General features: G+C 35.5%; 1 protein-coding gene and 1 pseudogene across 19 annotated transcripts in view; both read left to right on the top strand.

Moving 5' to 3' along the window:
• The window catches only part of Ptprd (protein tyrosine phosphatase receptor type D), a 1026094-nt gene that overhangs the window by 348475 nt on the left and 656348 nt on the right, over positions 1-21271 (top strand). For all 19 annotated transcript variants that reach the window (XM_074051871.1, XM_074051878.1, XM_074051881.1 and 16 more), the window contains exon 3: positions 19595-19632. The gene's annotated coding sequence lies outside the window, so the exon portion shown is untranslated. The remainder of the gene's footprint in view (positions 1-19594; positions 19633-21271) is intronic.
• The window catches only part of LOC141415434 (peptidyl-prolyl cis-trans isomerase FKBP2 pseudogene), a 275717-nt pseudogene that overhangs the window by 135322 nt on the left and 119124 nt on the right, over positions 1-21271 (top strand).

A 21271-nucleotide genomic window follows, 5' to 3' on the forward strand; every position in this document is an offset into this window, starting at 1 on the left:
TCCCCGCATCCTCGCCAACACCTGTTGTTGGTGGTGTTGCTGATGATGGCTATTCTAACAGGGGTGAGGTGGATATAACCAGATATACCTCATTCCATATGCATTTTCAAGAGAAAAAATAACTAGTCCTCAAGTAAGATGTCTTGACAGTCTATTTCTCATACATAGATCATCCTAACTTTGTCCGGATAATTTGAGGTAGACATTTGTGTTAGTTAGTTGACTTTATCCATAAGGGAGGAGTGGAAGTGACAACTATCACCAGAGGGAGTTTGACCTCTTGGACTCATGAGCCCACTAAAGTTAGGCTTCTACCTTCCCATTAAAACTGGGAGACTAAGGTGCTTGTTCCCTTGATGTTTACATTTCAAAGAGATGGTTCCCAGGTTTTGGAGAAAGACATTCCTTGATAAGGTTCACAAAAGGCTTATTTAGTTTCTAAAAAAATATATTTCAAAAAGATAGAGTACTTACAAATTTTCTAAGGTAAATGTTCTGACAAAAAGAAAGGAAAAGTTCTTTCTTTTTTTCTTTTTTAACAAAAAAAATTAAGCCTCCTGATTTTATTTCCATACAATAGACCCTTGCGATCAGAGAGTATATGGTTCCATGAATACTGCCAGTGAGGATGCCTAGAGTTCAATGCTGCACAGTGGATGCTTAATTCGTTTTTTGCATAATGTTCCCAAACTTTCCCTAAAGACTTACACCTTTCAACAAATCTAAAAATTTCACTTCATCACTTAAATTAATCACACTACACGTACTTTCTGGCTTGTGAGGATTACCATATCATTTACCTTGCTTTTTGGTTAACATTTGCTTTTGGGGAGACATATTTTCTCAAAATTAAAAGCAGAGAGAAAAACATTCAGATCACACGGTGGTTTAAACACAACTAAAGATAATGCAGACTGACAGAGAATCTCCACATTGACTGAGCTGCATCATGGGTGCAGGAAAGTGGAATTTATGTTTCTGAAATTTCTTTTTATTTTTTAAATTCCCTATTATTTTTTGACCACACTTGGTCAAAACCATTTGTAACAAATCTGCAAATAAGCAGGCTTACTGTAATTTTTACACAAGCTAATGGTGTCTTTTCTCATTTGCTCAAAAGTGTTCACTGAGCAGCTTACTGTGGGCCAAACTCTGTGGTAGGCACTATGAATATGATTATTTCCCTAGGATGCAAAAAATCTAATCCCAAACTTCAAGAACTCACCATCTAGGAATCCAGACCCATGGGCTATAGTATCATAGCAATACTCTTACGGACTCCCAGATGTCCCTCCTGCAGAATAAGGCCAAGAGTTCAGACTGCGTCTGGCACTGAAATGTCTTGGTTTGTTCAAAAGAAGACATCATATGACTATTTCTACATGTTCCAGTTATTATATACCAATAATGATCAGTATCATTGATTACATGCTGTTCCTATCCCATTGCTAGCTCTCATAACAGCCCCGTGAGGTTAGGAATTATCTCTATTCTGATGTTACATGAGTCTTGGTAGTTGGATAACTCTCTCTAGACAGAGAGCATATAAACAGAAGAACTGTGATGTGAATGCAGATTTATCTGACTCCAGAATCTGTAGTCTCAGTTCAGGACAGGAGTTGAAGGCCAATATGACCACCAACTGAGCTGTATCTTAAAAATTATGCATAAACTTTGTAAAAAAGACTACCTCAAATAAGAATCCTTCCCCACGTTTGCAGTGCACTCAGCAGTTATCAGGTCACTTTTTGTGTCTAGTTTCATTTGATCCTCACAATGACCTTGGAAGACAGGTAAAGCAGGCATTTTGAACTCAAATTAGAGATTAGAAACCCAAGATACAGGAAGATTAAGTATCTTAATTAGTCTAATAGCTACTGAGTAGAAGGGTGACACTGTTCCAGAGCCCCCAACAACTTTAAATTGCAAAATCCCAACCTGGAGATTGACCTCATACAGATTTGTCACAGAGCTGGAAGTTCTAGGATGTGGTGGGAGTCTACTACTCTGTCCCAAAAGTCAACCTGGAGAGTTAGTTCTGACAATTTTGGCACACCTTACAAGAATCACTTAAGTGTGCCTTTGTTTTCCTTCATGTGACTTGTAAATAAAATTCCATTTGCTCCACAGTTCCTATGGCTAGAGAGTAATGTTTAAGTTTTTCCTACTGTGCTTCCTGGACAATTTTGTACACTGCTTACCCCAAATTGGGCCCTGTTCTGCAGTTTTTATTCAGGTAAAACTAATGGAGTTTCCCTCAGAGTGAGGAAAGTGTAATCAATCCCATTGTTTGATTTCAATGGTTTATTACAGGTGGGAGAATTGTTATGGAAGAGGCAATTTAGAAAATCAGGTAAAATTGACTTCCGCCAATTTGCATACTGCAGTCCCCAAAGCAAAAAGTCATGGTGTTTAATGCCAGAAAGAGTGTAGTCATTAAATGAGACTACCTGAGCAACAAACCCAAGAAAGAAGAGAGACAGACAGAGAGTCAGAGGCAGAGACAGAGGGGTGCCTTTAAACAAGGGTGCATTCAGAATTATAGCTGTCCAGTCAAAGAAGGAAAAAATTGTCCATGTTTTCCAATGTCTAATATTTCCAATAGGTATTCACAATGAGAACTGTCTTTACATATTCTCATGTGGCTGGCTTACTACGTGGCATTTTATTACTGTGGTAATACATTTTTCTAACAAAGCTGGAAGATTCCTTTTTCTCTGAGGAATGGGAACGATTGAAAGTCCTCTAAGGTGAGCAGCAAAAATCACGATTCTAATGATACTGGGATTATCTTTTTTTATGTCCTGGGCAAGTCAGTTAGTTCCTAGGCCCCTGCTTCCTTATCTGTATAACGAGTTTGGATCAGATTTTTTTTTAGAGCCTTCATCGGTAAAACTCCTTGGAAAAAGAATGCATTATATGAAAACAATGACTTGATTACTGAGAAATTGCTTGTCATATCTATGGACTACACACGATGAGCCGAATGAGAAATGCAGGTTAAGGGTGGAACGAAGGACAGGAGTAGAGCTGCCTTCTCAGCATATCAACGCATCTTTTCTAGGAAAGGATGAGTGCAGATTGGCACCATCCTTGCAATGAAAGATAACGCAGCCCACACCCCAGCAATAAAAAGTGACTGCCAGTCTGAAAAGTCCCTTATAAGGGTTTCCCTAGAGCACATGGGGAAAGGAAAGGAAAGCAGCAGGAAGGGAAGACACTGACATTTGTTACAAATTAACTACAATTAACCATATCTCATTATCTTCATAGTAATCCCAAGAAGTAAGTAATATAATTCCCACTTGTAGGAACCTGAACTTGGAAAAAGTAAGCAATTTAGCAAAGTAAAAACCAAAAACAAAAATCTGGTAAGGAGCGGAGCTGGGATGCAAACTTCAAACTCACCAGCATAACACATAGACAGGGTACTGAAAACATCCTATATTTTTTTCAATCACATTTTTTTCTAGGACCCATTTCTCCCCTCTATCTCTGTGTATCTTTTCAGAACATCACCCAGAGGTTTAGAACTGTGGGGTCAGAGGAAGGAAAGGCAACCATTATGTCTCCATATCCTTCCTTCATAATCACTTTTGCTTCATGGCTTCCCATTTCACCCACTTCAAGTCATCCAAAACAAGCCCCTCTGTTTGTGTATAATACTCTTGGTATTGATGGAAGTGAAATATCTGGAAGGGTTCAAAGGCAGGCTGGTGTGGGTGCTGGGAGCTGCGTCAGCACGGAGACAGCAACGCGGTACGATGAAAAGCAACGGCAGTTTTGAGAAGCTGCAGCTATTTGCAAGACTTGTTTCAAAAGATGACTTTCAGAATGCGGCATTGGGTGGAAATGGATGCAGTCATCATTTTCAGGGGCTTTGTTGGGCTGTAGCAGCTGGGAACGCTCTTTTCTCATCTCCTACAACCCACAGACCCTCACGCAAAGCAGGAGGTAAAAATGCCGTCCTCCTTAAAATAAAACTCGGCTGTGTGGCTACATATTGTAAGATTTTTTTTTATAGGGAAAGAAAAAAAAAACTTTTGTAAAGAAAAAACATTAAAGGAGCTCAAATAAAAACTAACCAAACATGTAAAATAGTTGTTTTTCATTAATAATTATAAAAAATCCAGAGTCTTCAGATAGGCCCAATGGACATTCTACCCTTGAGTAAAATGTCCTGTTTTGGTCCTCCAATTCTGTCTTCTTTCCCTCACATTCTCTACCTTCATTATTATTTACATCAAAACCCTTTGTTCTTTCAGTTAATTCCAGATATGTTTTTATGAGTAACTCTTTTTCCAGGCATCATTTTCCTATTTGAATGTAGTTATTTTGCATGTACTTTATCTTCACTATGCCATCTATAATTTTTTCCAAAAAACTCACACATTCATTAATTTAGATATTCTTTAAGCAAGTGTGAGTTGACAGTCTACCAAGTGTCAGGAGCCGTCTAGGCAGTGAAAAATGCAGATATTGATAAGGTAAATAGTAACCAGAACCTCCCTCAACGTCGTTACATTTAAATATGAGTAACAGACATGCAAAAGTGTACAAATTATGATCTATGTGGTATGCATATAAAATCTTTTTTTATATTCGTAACTGTCTCCTATCTTAGCACCATGTTGAGTGAATAAACGCAGGTTCCACTTTTAAACAACAATAAAGGCCATAAAGAGAAACAATGGATAAAACTGGTGGGGAAATGAAAAACCCATGATGATGTATGGGTTTGGGAGACTATTGTGACTCTCAGCAGTCCAGATCAATTATTCTTGCTAGTCTTAGCCCTGAATCTCTCTTTATTGGCTCTGTTTTCTCTGTGCATGGTGTATTTTAAGCATTAAGGGCAATCTTAGAGAGGCAGCCAGATGGAGGACAAAAAACATAGCTCTTGAGCCAGAAGACTGGGTATGTACAGAAAAGATAATATTAGTCTGTCACTGATAAGTGCTGATTGAGGCTGTAGATATTACATACTACAGGAAACAATAAATCTGATGCTCTTCAAGAGGAAGTTTATGAGATAGGTGTACTTACTAGAGAATGACAAAAGGACAAACATCTGCAGAAAAGCCAAAGTGAGGTGCACATGATCCAAAGGCAATAAGGCAGGTCATGGAACATCTGGTGTTTCTTAGATTTCATGGTTGAGGGCTGTATTTCTGCCAGGTTACGTTTTGATGCTAAATAATAAAATGGCATCAATAGTCTTTCATACCTTTCTTGGGACATTTTCTGTTCTTGGCTGATTCTTCCTGCTTCACATTTTTTTTCTTCCTTAGACTCCATGATCCCATAATCTTTTTTCTTCCCATTTTCATGACTCTTCAATTTATCTTTGTAGAACATTCCACTCCAACTATTAAATGTCAGTGTTTCCCATGGATCCACAAATCATCACCTGAAATTGTACTGTCACCCTTGAATTCCATATTCACATCTACTAATATGATTGCCAAATCTCTGTTGCCAATTTGATCATTTCCACCCATGAATTCCACTTCTACTTTACCAAAGTCTTAAAGTATGTTTATTCATGGATGTCTGACCATTACATCAAACTCAGCCATCTGCCTGTTTCTTACCTTCTTTACTGCGTTGAGATTAATCATTACCAGAACTCTACCACTGCAATACATTCCAGGGATGAAAATCCTTTCCCCACTAAATAGGTTCTCCCATCAAATGCCATCATCATTCTTCATCTCTGGAATTGATATTATTAGGACATTTCATTCCTATCTTCATACCTATTCGCCCGAGTTAATTATTCCTAAAGTTTTCCTTTATAATATCTCTGGCATACTGTTTATCTCACCTGCCTCACTCACCCCTTGTCACCTCATGTGGGATTCTTTTCCTTTTCCATATTTCTAGGCTTGAGCCTTTCCTAAATAGTCATCACATTTTATTCTGATTACTTTTCTCAAAAATGTCATTTATTAATCCAAGTTTCCTTATAAATATCTCAATAGCTTAATGCTGTCCAATAGATGGATACTGCAAGTCAGACCTGAGAGCCCTGTATGTAATTTAAAGTCTCATATAACCATATTGTACAATGTAAAAAGAAACATGAGAACTTAATTTTAACAACACTGCTATATTTAGCCTAATATAGCCCTAATATTATCATTTTAATATATAATGACTAATGTTAATGAAGTATTTCATTTTTTAATGAGACTTTGAATTTTTATATCTCAATTCATAATAGTCATAATTGAGGAGTTCAACAGCCATATATGATTAGGAGATACCAAATTAGATGATAAAGCTCTATCATATACCTTGTGCCTTTGCATTTTGGGTGTTTGCTCTTAACCCTTCTATCTCTCCTTCTTTTTAGGTAATTAAATCCTGATAACATCTTAAGGGTCTCCCATCTTAAATTCTAAATCCCCTAGGCAACTTTCTCCAATCACCACAAAACTATGATCTCTTCTCATCAGATGCATCAGCTATGCTACTCATCTGGCATTTCCCATGTGCTACTTTTCATAATTAATATATGAGAACCACATCCTTGCCAGATTGTCAATGTTTAAAAGACCATTACTTCTCTTGGTTCTTCTTTCATATCACTTAGCAGAATGTCTTTTATAAAGAAGACATAGTAAATATTAGTTGAAGAATGATGATAATATGCAGTTACTATATTATAAATATATAAATAGACTTTATTAACCAAGAGTCTTATGTAATTTGTTAATTATTGTGATATTATACTATACTAAGCTCATTATAGGTCTAACTTAATAGGTTTCATTAAAAATTTATTTTAGAAGAATAAATATAATACCAGAAATAAAAGGGAAAAACATACTAGATGGGAAGTCAGGTGACACTAGTATAACTTTAGCTCTGTGATTTATTTGTATGTGGAATGATGTGAATATTGACATCTGAAATACAGTGAGTACAATACTATTATGGAAGATATAATTTAGTGAGCTCCAACAAATATTGTTTGAATATCTTATCAGTATGTAGGAATACTCAGATACATATTTAGAAGATTTAATAAAAGAATGTGTTGGAAAAAGTGATTTGATAAGGAATCTCCAATATCATCAACTTGTGATAGGAAAGTTTTGTATGATTACTCTGTAGATGTGTTTAAAGTCTGTGGCAAATGCTTTGTCAGTAAATGATGAATGTGGTGGCAGCTTATATGTTTACATACACAAGGAGCCCATGATGAAATTTCACACAGGGCATTACAGATTAATGTAATGAGTCCTGGTGAGGAGGGTAAAGAAGTTGAATCCCCTTCATCACGGGGGATTTGTTCACAAGAAACTGAGAGGAAGTCCAACAGTGGTTAGTTTGAAGAGCATGACTCAATAACATATCAGAGCATAAATTTAACAAAGCAGCTCTTGCATAAAATTATAAAATAAGTGAAATCTGTACTTACTAACATTCAAACTCCACCATCACCAAACACCATCTTCTCCTTCAAGCCTGATATTCCCTGTTGTAACTCACATCACCTCCATGGTATGTGACAGGACTTTTCAAATATACTCTGATTTTACTGAAAATTTTTGAAGTTTGACAATTCCATGATACAATACACAATATTAGAACCAGCATTAGAGAAACAAATTTAGTTGAAAGTACCACATCAATGCTTAAAATTGTTCCATAATTTTCCTGTTGAGAAAACTAAAGTCCAAAACTTATAATATCTATAAGAGCAACTTAGAAAAATGCTTCCTAAATTTAATCAATTTTTAAAGCTTCTGGATAACTGCAAATAAAATTAGAGTGTTTGTATAGTGTGCATGTGCATTTTAAGGATTTGTTTTGCATGTTACAGCTATTGTCAAATGTATAAAAAATAACCTGAAAATGCATGAGTTGTAGTAGCTCTATTTATTCTTGTTATAAGGAAGGTTAATTTTAATTTAAATGTGGCGAAGGTCCTGTGTGAGGAGCAAACTCTATCCTGGTTGGTAGTTACATTTGATAAATCCAATAGGAAAAGTGGAGGAGGAGACAGGAAGTATACGGGCTAGACAAAATCCAGTATGAATACCAGATGTTGCACAGGAATGATGTAGTAGAACTGGAATGGTAGTGGGGAGAACCCAGCCACTGCAGGTGCCAGAACCAAGGACAGAGAGTGGAGTAGCTTCTGACCTCAGAGAAATCAAATTCTATGAAATGTTGTCCACATTAGGACAGAGCATTAGACTACCTGGCTGAGCACAGAAAACCCTTCCACAAAGCCAGTGCTGTAGGCTGATTCTTGGCTTAATCAGCTATACATTGAGGCTTACCTCTTGACAAAATGTCAAGAAAAATTTAATTATACCATCTGGCTTTTGGTATAATAAAGGAAAAACATGTTCATATAGTTTCAAGGGAAAGAAAAAGTAAAACATAACTAACCTAGTACTGAATAAAAATTTATTGATATAAACAATGTAAGAAATTTTTAAAGGGACTAAATTGCATAAATTTAATGCAATATTGATTCAAATCTGAGTGAAAATGTGGTAATAAAAACAAAACATAAAACTTTACTTACTTAAATTCATTCATCCGTTTGTAATCACTTTTGCATCAAGTTGAATTTGAAGATGTTTAGCTTTCTCTTTGGTTTTAGTATGAATCTTGACATATATTAATGCTGGAGATGTTAAATATCACCATAGGTCTTCTTAATCAAAGATTATCTTTATATTTAATATCCCAAGTGACTCTAGAAAGACATGTTTTAACAGATAAGTAGGCAAAAAACACAAACAAGCATTTCGGATATTGACAATTTTACAAATAAAAAATTTTAAAAAGTTACAAACACAACTGGTAACCAAAGAAACACATTATTTTTGTATAACTTAATTTGCAGACTTGTGTAAGTATAGCATTTTACCCTAAGAAATTTATGATTCATGCAAGTATATAGTCTTAAGTATCCTTATCACAAGGCTCCTTATACGAGAAAAAAGAACCAAGTCATTTTTTTTGTGGTTTACCCTATTTTATTTTTTTTTATTGTTTTATTATTCATATGTGCATACAATGCTTGGATCATTTCTCCCCCGTGCCCCCACCCCCTCCCTTACCACCCACTCTGCCCCCTCCCTCTCCCCCACACCCCCTCAATACCCAGCAGAAACTATTTTGCCCTTATTTCTAATTTTGTTGTAGAGAGAGTATACACAATTATAGGAAGGAACAAGGGTATTTGCTGGTTGAGATAAGGATAGCTACACAGGGCATTGACTCACATTAATTTCCTGTGTGTGTGTGTTACCTTCTAGGTTAATTCTTTTTGATCTAACCTTTTCTCTAGTTCCTGGTCCCCTTCTCCTATTGGCCTCAGTTGCTTTTAAGGTATCTGATTTAGTTTCTCTGCATTAAGGGCAACAAATGTTAACTAATTCTTTAAGTGTCTTACCTATCCTCACCCCTCCCTTCTGTGCTCTCGCTTTTATCATGTGCTCAAAGTCCAATCCCCTTGTTTGTGTTTGCCCTTGATCTAATGTCCGCATATGAGGGAGAACATATGATTTTTGATCTTTTGGGCCAGGCTAACCTCACTCAGAATGATGTTCTCCAATTCCATCCATTTACCAGTGAATGATAACATTTCGTTCTTCTTCATGGCTGCATAAAATTCCATTGTGTATAGATACCACTTTTTCTTGATCCATTCATCAGTAGTGGGGCATCTTGGCTGTTTCCATAATTTGGCTATTGTGAATAGTGCCACAATAAACATGGGTGTGCAGGTGCCTCTGGAGTAACCTGTGTCACAGTCTTTTGGGTATATCCCCAAGAGTGGTATTGCAGGATCATATGGAAGATCAATGTCTAGCTTTTTAAGTAGCCTCCAATTTTTTTTCCAGAGTGGTTGTACTAGTTCACATTCCCACCAACAGTGTAAGAGGGTTCCTTTTTCCCCGCATCCTCGCCAACACCTGTTGTTGGTGGTGTTGCTGATGATGGCTATTCTAACAGGGGTGAGATAGAATCTTAGCGTGGTTTTAATTTGCATTTCCTTTATTGCTAGAGATGGTGAGCATTTTTTCATGTGTTTTTTGGCCATTAGAATTTCTTCTTTTGAGAAAGTTCTGTTTAGTTCACTTACCCATTTCTTTATTGGTTCATTAGTTTTGGGAGAATTTAGTTTTTTAAGTTCCCTGTATATTCTGGTTATCAGTCCTTTGTCTGATGTATAGCTGGCAAATATTTTCTCCCACTCTGTGGGTGTTCTCTTCAGTTTAGAGACCATTTCTTTTGATGAACAGAAGCTTTTTAGTTTTATGAGGTTCCATTTATCTATGCTATCTCTTAGTTGCTGTGCTGCTGGGGTTCCATTGAGAAAGTTCTTACCTATACCTACTAACTCCAGAGTGTTTCCTACTCTATCCTGTATCAACTTTAGAGTTTGTGGTCTGATATTAAGATCCTTGATCCATTTTGAGTTAATATTGGTATAGGGTGATAAACATGGATCCAGTTTCAGTTTTTTGCAGACTGCTAACCAGTTTTCCCAGCAGTTTTTGTTGAAGAGGCTGCTATTTCTCCATCATATATTTTTAGCTCCTTTGTCAAAGACAAGTTGGTTATAGTTGTGTGGTTTCATATCTGGGTCCTCTATTCTTTTCCACTGGTCTTCATGTTTATTTTTGTGCCAGTACCATGCTGTTTTTATTGTTATTGCTTTGTAGTATAGTTTGAAGTCAGGTATTGTGATACCTCCAGCATTGTTCTTTTGACTGAGTATTGCCTTGGCTATTTGTGGCCTCTCATGTTTCCATACAAATTTAATGGTAGATTTTTCAATCTCTTTAATGAATGTCATTGGAATTTTGATGGGAATTGCATTAAACATGTAGATTACTTTTGGGAGTATAGACATTTTTACTATATTGATTCTACCAATGCATGACCATGGGAGATCTCTCCACTTTCTATAGTATTCCTCAATCTCTTTCTTCAGAAGTTTATAGTTTTCCTTGTAGAGGTCATTCACATCTTTTGTTAGGTTTACATCTAGATATTTGATTTTTTTTGAGGCTATTGTAAATGGAATTGTTTTCATACATTCTTTTTCAGTTTGTTCATTATTAGTGTATAGAAATGCTAATGATTTTTCTATGTTGATTTTATATCCTGCTACCTTGCTATAGCTATTGATGATGTCTAGAAGCTTCTGAGTAGAGTTTTTTGGATCTTTAAGGTATAGAATCATGTCGTCTGCAAATAGGGATATTTTGACAGTTTCTTTACCTATTTGTATTCCTTTTATTCCTTCTTCTTGCCTAATTGCTCTGGCTAGGAATTCCAGTACTATGTTGAATAGGAGTGGAGATAGTGGGCAAGCTTGTCTGGTTCCTGATTTTAGAGGGAATGGTTTCAGTTTTTCTCCATTAAGTATATTGCTGGCTGTAGGTTTGTCATATATAGCTTTTATAATGTTGAGGTACTTTCCTTCTATTCCTAGTTTTCTTAGAGCTTTTATCATGAAATGGTGTTGGATCTTATCAAAGGCTTTTTCTGCATCTATTGAGATGATCAAGTGGTTTTTGTCTTTGCTTCTGTTAATGTGGTTTATTATGTTTATTGGTTTTCACATGTTAAACCACCCTGCATTCCTGGGATGAAGCCTACTTGGTCATGGTGAATGATCTTTTGGGTGTGTTGTTGAATTTGGTTTACCATTATTTTGCTGAGGATTTTTGCAACAATGTTCATTAAGGAGATTGGCCTATAGTTCTCCTTTTTGGAGGTGTCTTTGCCTGGTTTTGGGATAAGTGTAACACTGGCTTCATAAAATGTGTTAGGCAGTTTTCCTTCCCTTTCTATTTTGTGGAACAGTTTAAGGAGGGTTTGTATCAGTTCTTCTTTAAAGGTCTGATAGAATTCAGCAGAGAATCCATCAGGTCCTGGACTTTTCTTTTTGGGGAGACTCTTGATTGCTGCTTCAATTTCATTTTGTGTTATAGATCTATTCAGGTGATTAATTTCCTCTTGGTTCAGTTTTAGATGATCATATGTATCTAGAAATCTGTCCATTTCTTTAAGATTTTCAAAATTATTTGAATATAGGTTCTTGAAGTAGTTGCTGATGATTTCTTAGACTTTCATGGTGTTTGTTGTTATCTCCCCTTTTGCATTCCTAATTCTACTAATTTGGGTTTTTTCTCTCCTCATTTTAGTCAGGTTTTCCAGGGGTCTGTCAATCTTGTTTATTTTTTCAAAGAACCAGCTTTTTGTTTCATTGAGTCTTTGTATGGCTCTTTTTGTTTTTATTTCATTAATTTCTGTCCTTATTTTTATTATTTCTCCCCTTCTGCTTGTTTTGGGTTTTGCTTGTTCTTGTTCTTCTAGAAGTTTGAGATGTATCATTAGGTCATTGATTTGGGATCTTTCAGTCTTTTTAATATATGCACTCATGGCCATAAACTTTCCTCTCAGGACTGCCTTTGCTATGTCCCATAGGTTCCGGTAGGTTGTGTTTTCATTTTTATTGACTTCCAGGAACTTTTTAATTTCCTCTTTTATTTCATCAATGATCCATTATTCATTAAGTAGTTAGTTATTTAGTTTCCAGCTGTTTGCATGTTTTTTGTCTTTACTTCTGTTGTTGAGTTCTACTTTTACTGCATTGTGATCAGATAGTATGCACAGTATAATTTCTATTTTCTTGTATTTGCTGAGGCTTGCTTTGTGTCCTAGGATATGATCTATTTGGGAGAAGATTCCATAGGCTGCTGAGAAGAATGTATATTGTGTAGAAGTTGGATGAAATGTTCTATAGACATCTACTATGTCCATTTGATCTATTGTATATTTTAGATCTATGATTTCTTTATTGATTTTTTATTTGGATGACCTATCTATTAATGATAATGGGGTGTTAAAGTCTCCCTCTTCCCCTTTTATTAGTATGGAATGTCCTTCTTTATCACATTTGATCAATGTAGGTTTGAAGTCTACTTTTTCTGAGATAAGTATTGCTACTCCTGATTGTTTTCGGGGGCCATTGGCTTGGTAAATCTTCTTCCAGCCTTTCATCCTAAGTCTATGCTTATTTATGTCAGTGAGATGGGTCTCTTGTAAGCAACAAATTGTTGGATCTTCCCTTTTAATCCATTTCATCCAGCAGTGCCTTTTAATGGGTGAATTAAGTCCATTAACATTAAGTGTTAGTAGTGATAGGTATGTGGTGATTCCTATCACTTTTTTGTCTTAGTTGTTTGAAGGTTTGATTGTGTGTACCTAAGTTGAAATTACTCTCTACTGTCTTGCTGTTTCTTTTCCTGTGGTTTGGTGCTGCTTGTCTTTTCATGGTTAAGTTGGGTTTCACTTTCTGTGTGCAGAATCCCTTGCAGAATCTTTTGTAGTGGTGGCTTTGTGGTCACATATTGTTTTAGTTTCTGCTTATCATGGATGACTTTTATTGCTCCATCTATTTTGAATGATAGCTTTGCTGGGTTGAGTATCCTGGGGTTGAAGTTATTTTCATTCAGTGCCCTGAAGATCTCACCCCACGCTCTTCTTGCTTTTAATGTTTCTGTTGAGAAGTCTGCTGTGATTTTGATGTGTTTACCTTTGTATGTTATTTGTTTTTTCTCTCTTACAGCCTTCAGTATTCTTTCTCTAGTTTCTGAACTTGTTGTTTTAATGATGATATGTCATGGGGTAGTTCTATTTTGATCTGGTCAGTTTGGTGTCCTGGAGGCCTCTTGCATCTGTATGGGACTATCTTTCTCTAGATTTGGGAAATTTTCTGTTATTATTTTGTTGAATATATTATGGATTCCCTTTGCTTGCACCTCTTCTACTTCTTTGATGCCCATGACTCTCAAGTCTGGTCTTTTGATGGAGTCAATGAGGTAGGTCTTGCATTTTCTTTTCACAGGTCTTGAGTTGTTTAATTAATAGTTCTTTGGTTTTTCCTTTAATTACCATTTCATCTTTAAGTTCTGAGATTCTGCCTTCTGTTTGTTCTTTTCTGCTGGATTGGCCTTCTGTTTTGTTTTGCAGTTCTGTTTTGTTCTTTCTTCTGAGTTTTTCCATATCCTGGGTGGTTTCCTCTTTAATGTTGTCTACTTTTGTCCTGAGTTCATTTATCTCTTTATTAATCATGTTCTTTTTGGTGTTTATACAGTGCTTCTATGGTTTCCTTTATTTCTTCTTTTGCTTTTTCAAATTCTCCATTTTTGTTGTCTTGGAATTTCTTGAGTGTCTTCTGTACATTTTTGTTGACCATATCCAGTATCATCTCTATAAAATTCTCATTGAGTACTTGTAGTATGTCTTCTTTTAAATTATTCTTGTGGGCTTCATTGTGTTCTTTGGCATAGTTTATCTTCATTTTGTTGGAGTCTGGATCTGAGTATCTATTTTCTTCATTTCCCTCTGGTTCCTGTACTAATTTTTTGCTGTGGGGAACCTGATTTCCCTGTTTTTTCTGTCTTCCCATCAATGCCTTTGGTGTTGTTATTGTCTCTGTACTGTGTGCAATTAAGTATTTTCTGTCTTATAATAATAGCACTAGTGATATTTAGAATGGAAGGGTGAGAGGGGATGGAAAGCAAAGAAGTTAAAGGAAAAGAGAAAAACAAATAATCAAGTAGAAAGAAAAAAAACAGAATAAAGAAACAAACAAAAGCAGTTTCAAAGATTTAAACAGGGAGAGCCAGTGTACTAATCAACCGTAAGCTGAAAAGGCATTAGAGACAGAGAAAAGATTGAAAATAAAAACTAAAAAGAATAAAGATAATAAAAAAATAAGTAAATGAAAGAAAATATATATAAATAAAAAAAATAAAACAAAATGAAAAATAGAAAATAAAAAAAAACCTCCAAGTTCAAATGGAATGAAGTTTCAGTCTTAATAATTTTGGTGTCTGTCTCAGCCTCCAGTCCTGGAGATGGTGCCTCAGATGTTGTTCTGTACTTGTCTCATCAAAGGGAATGCATAAAGTAGAACAAAACTGCATAAAAAACAAAACAAAACAAAAAAACCCCACAAAATGTCCCAAGTTCAAATGCAATACAATTTTAGTAAGTTTTTTAGCATGCAGGTTGTTTTCTCATCAGAGGTAGGGAGAGAGAAAAAAAAAGAGTCTGGAGACAGTTCTGAGAATGGTATCTGCAGCTGTGGCTCACCTGCCTGCTGCTGTCAGCCTGCTGTTGCTGGCAGCTTTATTTATGCAGATCTCTGGGGTGAGCTTAGCACTCACCTGGCCCCACAGGCTTTGTTTACTCAGAGTTCTCCTGTGCGCAAGCTGCTGCTACAAGCTTTCCCCTTTCCAAGCACACTGGGGGAGGTGACCCTGCACACTCTTTCTCTGGCCTGCATGTTTATTTACAGCTACATGGGAAGTGGATCTTCCCCCTCTCCTGTGGAGTTTTCCTCCCTCAGCCACTCTCACAAGCTTTCCCACTCCTGGTTGCTGGACAGTGCCCCTGCTCCCACCGGAGCCTCTCCAGCCAGGCCTGGCCTGTTTATTTACAGTTCTGGGAAGGATTCCCTTCCCCCAATCTTCAGCGCTCAGTGTGCCCCACCCTCTTTGCAACGTGTCTTTATTGTTTTTATTGCTTATTACTCAGTTTCTCTTTTTTCCCCGGGTGGAGGTTGGTCTGTCCAGGGGGCTATGCTGTTCTGGGCCAGGGTTGCCTGTGGGAGTACCATGTACTGCTTAGCTCGCCTTGCCCACGTCTTCCAAAGCCGACTGGGCGCAGGTGACTGGCAACCTGGGGACCCTCCTGGTTTCTCTGTTTAACATGAAATGGAGATTCTCTGTGCCAGCTGGAGGTGTGGAGGGGTAAAAGTTTTGCCTCTTCTTGGTGTTTTTGCCTGCAAGGTGTGTCTCCAGCATCTCTCCAGGATTTCACTATAGGAGGCACGCTTTCTGCTTCCTCCCTCTAGATGCCATCTTGGAATTCTCCCCCAACAAGTCATTTTGACTGGTCTAAAAAATTATGTTCCACCCATAAAATTAAAATTTAAAATAACTATCCATGCCTATAGAAAAACAACTCCCATAATTTGGAAATATTTGTGAGAAAGTAAATAAAAATAAGAACATAACATTACTGTCTTAGAAAATATATAATGCAGAGAAAAGAATCTGAGTAGCCATAGAAGAAAAATTAAGAGCCATTGTAAACATATTTGCAAGTGTCACAATGAAACTTCTTTGTACAACATATAGATGCTTATAAAAAAGAAAAAGTGAATAGCAATTATCTCACAGGCACTATAAATGGCTTTTTTCTGAAATGTATTTTATATATTTTCAACAGTAGATATTAAATTATGTTTACAAAAATGAAAACTTTTGTTATTTTTACTAAGGAAATGGTTATAAAATGATGATTAATGATTTAATCTTGATCGAATGTGAGATAGTGAAAAAGTAACCAATATCACAAGGAAGAGGGAAAAAAAGAAGAAAGTGAATCATAAGCTAAAATACAGTAATTAAGTATGAAAAGAGGAATTGGTATAGATGGAAGAACCATAATTCAGAATTTTGTTTTGGTTCAGGCAATACAACAAGAGCAGTTCATAGGTCTTTTATTTTTATTGTGTGCGTGAAAAATTCACATTCAAAATGTATGAAAAAATAAAAAGCGCTGGCCAAGTGGCTCGAGAGGCAGAGTGCAGGAGGCCAGAGTTCAAAACCCAGAACTCCCACAGTACACAAAACTTTTTAAAAAGAAGCGGAAAGAAATCCATGTTTCTTTCATTTATGTTCTTTTATCAATATACGAAGAGTTGTTATTCATTTCTGGGCCTATTAATGACTTGGAAAAGTCTAAGTGAAATTAAATACAGTATATAAATTCAGTTCAGTAAGTCATTAGAGTAATATCATATGACACACTTTTAGTTATTCTGTGTCATTATTGTTCTGTTGGGTTAGTGTCTGTAGGCAATCATACTTTGCAGTGGATTTTATGTACTTTATTCTCTTTGTTCTCACCAAAACTCTGTTTAAATGTTTTTATAATTTTACAAACAAAGAAACAAAACTTAGGAAGATAACATGACTTCCCAATATCCCAGAAATGCCAAAGTCAATAGAAAGTAACAAAACCAAGACTCCCATGAGTTACTCTCAAATTAAGCAATACCATGAAACACTATTCACACTAGTCATGAAATTCCTACATTCTATTTTCCATTTATAATGATAAGATGTGATTTCAATATTGTTTGTTCTGTTTCTGTGATTGGTCTTTGTTAGTATGTAAAAGCCACTGATTTTGTAGCATCATAGAATAAGTTTTAGAGGTACCATCAGTAAGTCATGTCAGAGTTATGTCCATATACTATACACATGCAAGGAGAGAATGTTCAAGTTCTGAAAATTATGTTCACTTCTTTGAAAATTTTAACAAAGCTCCATATTTCACTTATAATTTGATTTGAAAAGGATACATGTAAAAAAGGGTATATCACATTTATTTAAGAAATCTCCTTTAGGTAAGATGATAAAAAATATATTTTAAGTAATGAACTATACATCCAAGGTCCTTTGAGGGTAATTTAAATGTTAAACTGGAGAAAACTATATAAATTGATTTTAAAAATTCTATGTTTCTTCCTTACCTGTAGTGTGGACTTTTAAACAAAAACATTAGAAAGTTGTCTTTAAGGAATACAAAATAATAATTAAAATAAGCCTCATTCATATTATATAGGAGATTTAAAGAATGCAAGCATCCAAGTAGAAAAATCAGGTAGTTTGCTGGATTCTGGGTTCTTTTGTCCATTTCCATTCAGTGACCTGTCAATCCACTCCATGTTAGCCACTCACATTTCTGTACATACTGGCAGTTCTCAAAATTATTCACGTAACTCCAGATTTTCCTCTGAGTTCTAGGAAACTTTACCCAACTTAACATTTCTACTGCCTGGATTTCTCACAGACATTTCAAATAATATGTCCCAAATGGAGGTCTCTTATTCTCCTAAAATCTTATTTTATATTATAAGTCTTCAATATTTCAGGAAATTGGCAGCACCTATAGCCAATTAAACAAGCCAGAAACCCTGCAATCACTGAGTTCCTTACTGTGCCTTCCCATCACAACCAGTGCTTCATTCAGCTTCTTTGTTGTACCTACCAGATATATCATAGATGTATCAGAAATCAGTCTAGCATCCTCTACTTCCATGGCCCATATGGTGGTCCATGCCTCCTTACAGAATTTCACCCCTACTTCTAAACACTGTCTCCTTAACCTGGCTATCTTGTAGCAAACAGATAATCATTTTGATTTGGGGTATTCATTTGTTTGTGTTTTTGAAATGGGATCTATATAGTCCAGGTTGAACTCAAACTTGAAATTCTCCTACCTCAGCCTCTCCTGTACTGAGATTACAGGTGTGTGCCACCATATCCAGCAGTAGATCACCTTTTAAAACAAAACATTGCAACGATACCAGCCCTTATTAATTTATTCAATGGTTTAATCATACATATCATGCTCCACATTAAATGCATATTTGATATGCTTCTACTTCTTTTTTAAAAAGCTTCCTTAACACATAAGTGATATATAGCATGCTGTACATGTTAAACAAACTATTTTATGAGTTTGTGCACATGTATATACCTATAAAGTTATCTCCACAATCAAGAGAAGAAAGATATCTACCAGTTCCAAAAGTGCAGTCACAGCCTTTTTAATGCCTTTTTCTTTCCTTCCCAACCATATCTGCAGACCACCAGTAATCTCCCTTGCACGTCAATGGGTTGGCATTTTCCAAGAATGTATAGAAATAGATTAATACCTCCACTTTACCTAAACTACTTACATAGAGTCTAAACTAATTCCTCCATCTTTACTATTCTAAAATGAAAATAGAGCCAGTTGCACAAGTGTAACTAATATCATTGGAAAAATGCAAAGATGGGGGTCCAGTTTGTAGAATGGCTTATAAATTGTAAAACTCCTGAAACACTACAGTACTTTCATGGACTCACAACTTTCTCAATCCTTATAAACATTATGTTGATAATAAGCTTCCAGGTTTTTAATTAAAATCTTAATGTCCTTTTCCTCAAACCAATTCTGAAATCTAAATTTCTCCCTCTTTTTGTAACATTAGCCTCATAGTGTGGGAGATTGCCTTTCTAAAGAACCTGTATTAATAGCAACCCAGTGGGCTTTTTGTTTGTTTACCAAAAAACTAAATCTCAACAAAAGTTTACAATGCAAAGAATATTTCCTTTTATAAGAAATCTTTCACATAGATTTTTCTAATACAAATGTTTATTTAATAATCTTAATAACTATGCTATTTTTTCATCTTACATGATTTTGATTATGAAGTATACCATTTTAAGCTATCATTGCTCTTCCAAGAATAATCACAGCATGTTTTCTTCTTGTTACTTTAAAAGGAATATTTTAAATTGTTCTTTATAACAATGAGTGTGAAGGAAAATGCCAAAATACAACAAATTTTACTTCGTGGCAAAATGTGACATTTCCCACTAGCCAAGTAATATAAACATGTATCACCTAAATGATACAGTATTTTAATAGCATCATTTTCACATTTTAATTGTTATCACATTTCTTCTTTGTTTAGGGAGACGTCTGGTGAACATCGTGGGATCTAAAGAGCAAGTAAGATTTAAAACATACTGTGGTTCTTGCTTGACTTTCAAATTTCCTTTGTTTTATTGCTTGACTGTGTTTTCTTATACTGCAGGTTGTAGCTTCTTTTAAAAAGTGTTAACCATTTTATCATGGAGTTTGACAAATGCAAGTGAACTTTTAGTAATCTCATATTATTTGTAATCTCAAACCTACGTAAATTCTCTGTATACTGTAGGCTCATATAAAGATATTATAAATGGAATGAAATTTCAAGACCTAGATATTGGATGTGCTTCTATTGTCAAGAGTAAGTGTGACTCTTTCAAGTGAATTTTTGCAAGGTTTATAGATTGCTGTGATTGTCTTATTCTGATTCCTAGTTTTTCAGTCAAACAGATCAGTGGCTGTTTGATTTATTTTCCTAAATTCTGCCCCGGGTAGAACCATAACTTTTTTGGAAATAGGGAGTCTGAAGAACATGAACCTCAACTAATACTGGAATGAGATATGTTGGGTTGGTAAGAGAGGAGCTTTGTTAATGAAATGAAGTAGGATAGAGAAAGGCTGATGGTCAAAAGGAAAGTAAATATACAAGGAGAGATTTGAAAATAATGAGAAGGAAAGCATAAGAAGAAAGGGAATAATCAAAGAGATTATATACTACACTCTGGATTAAATAGAATCTATATACTTGATATTTGGAAGAAAGGAAACAGAGGTCAGAAAAATGAAGAGTAGAGAGCAGAAGTTGGAAACTAAAAGGCAGTGGTGACAAGATATGCGATATCCTCTAGATTGTCCTTCAGAGAAAGGGAGAAAAAAAAAGAATAGTAAAAGATACTAGAGGAAGAAAAAGCTCCATTTTTAATTCTGCTATTTAGTTCGTTGGAGAAGTAAGTTCATTGAAACGAGAATGTGAATGGTTTAAAAACAGAAGCATTGAACATTTTTATCTATTTCATTGAAGAAGAAAAATTTCTTGTCATGATGTAATTATTTGATGTTTCTCGGGATCTTGCTTTTTGCTCAGTTAAGCCATGTTTAAATGAAGAAAATATTGCTTGATTTATTCCAGTTTTTACTAGGGTTCTAAATTTTTCTTTACTCATGAAATCACTTGACTTCTAAAAAAGTTAAAATCATGCATTTAGGGAGGTGAAATAAGTCATTAAAATGTTGCTCTAATCCACAGAAAGCATATGTGCAACAACTCAAATTTATAGCCAGCATAGTTCAAGTTACTCACATTTGGGACACAAGCACTGGAATTACCCTATAGTTTTCTTGTAATTGCTGTGTGCTGACAAAGGAAAGTTTCCCAGTACAGATTTATCAAGGAAACTATAGAATTGAGTTTTTCTATTCAAAGTAAAACTTTAAAGATCTAGTAGAGTAACTTCCCTTTTATTGGCTTAAAGATATAAATAAGCAAAACTTCCTGTATAGCAATGATTGGGGAAGTGTAGCTATTGGTTTATGGTTGTTGCTGATATCCATTGGTTTTTGATAACTACAATGTATCACTCATTTATCATCTAAACAAAAGGCCTCTTACTAATAGTTGACAAGTGTTGGGAAAATTTTTGTGATTATTTTTGATCTATTTTGTAAAAAGCTATCACAACTAGTCTACTATGTCTTATAACCATTAATGCACATAACCATG

The sequence above is a fragment of the Castor canadensis genome, chromosome 13, assembly GCF_047511655.1.
Source record: "Castor canadensis chromosome 13, mCasCan1.hap1v2, whole genome shotgun sequence".
Classification (NCBI taxonomy): domain Eukaryota; kingdom Metazoa; phylum Chordata; class Mammalia; order Rodentia; family Castoridae; genus Castor; species Castor canadensis.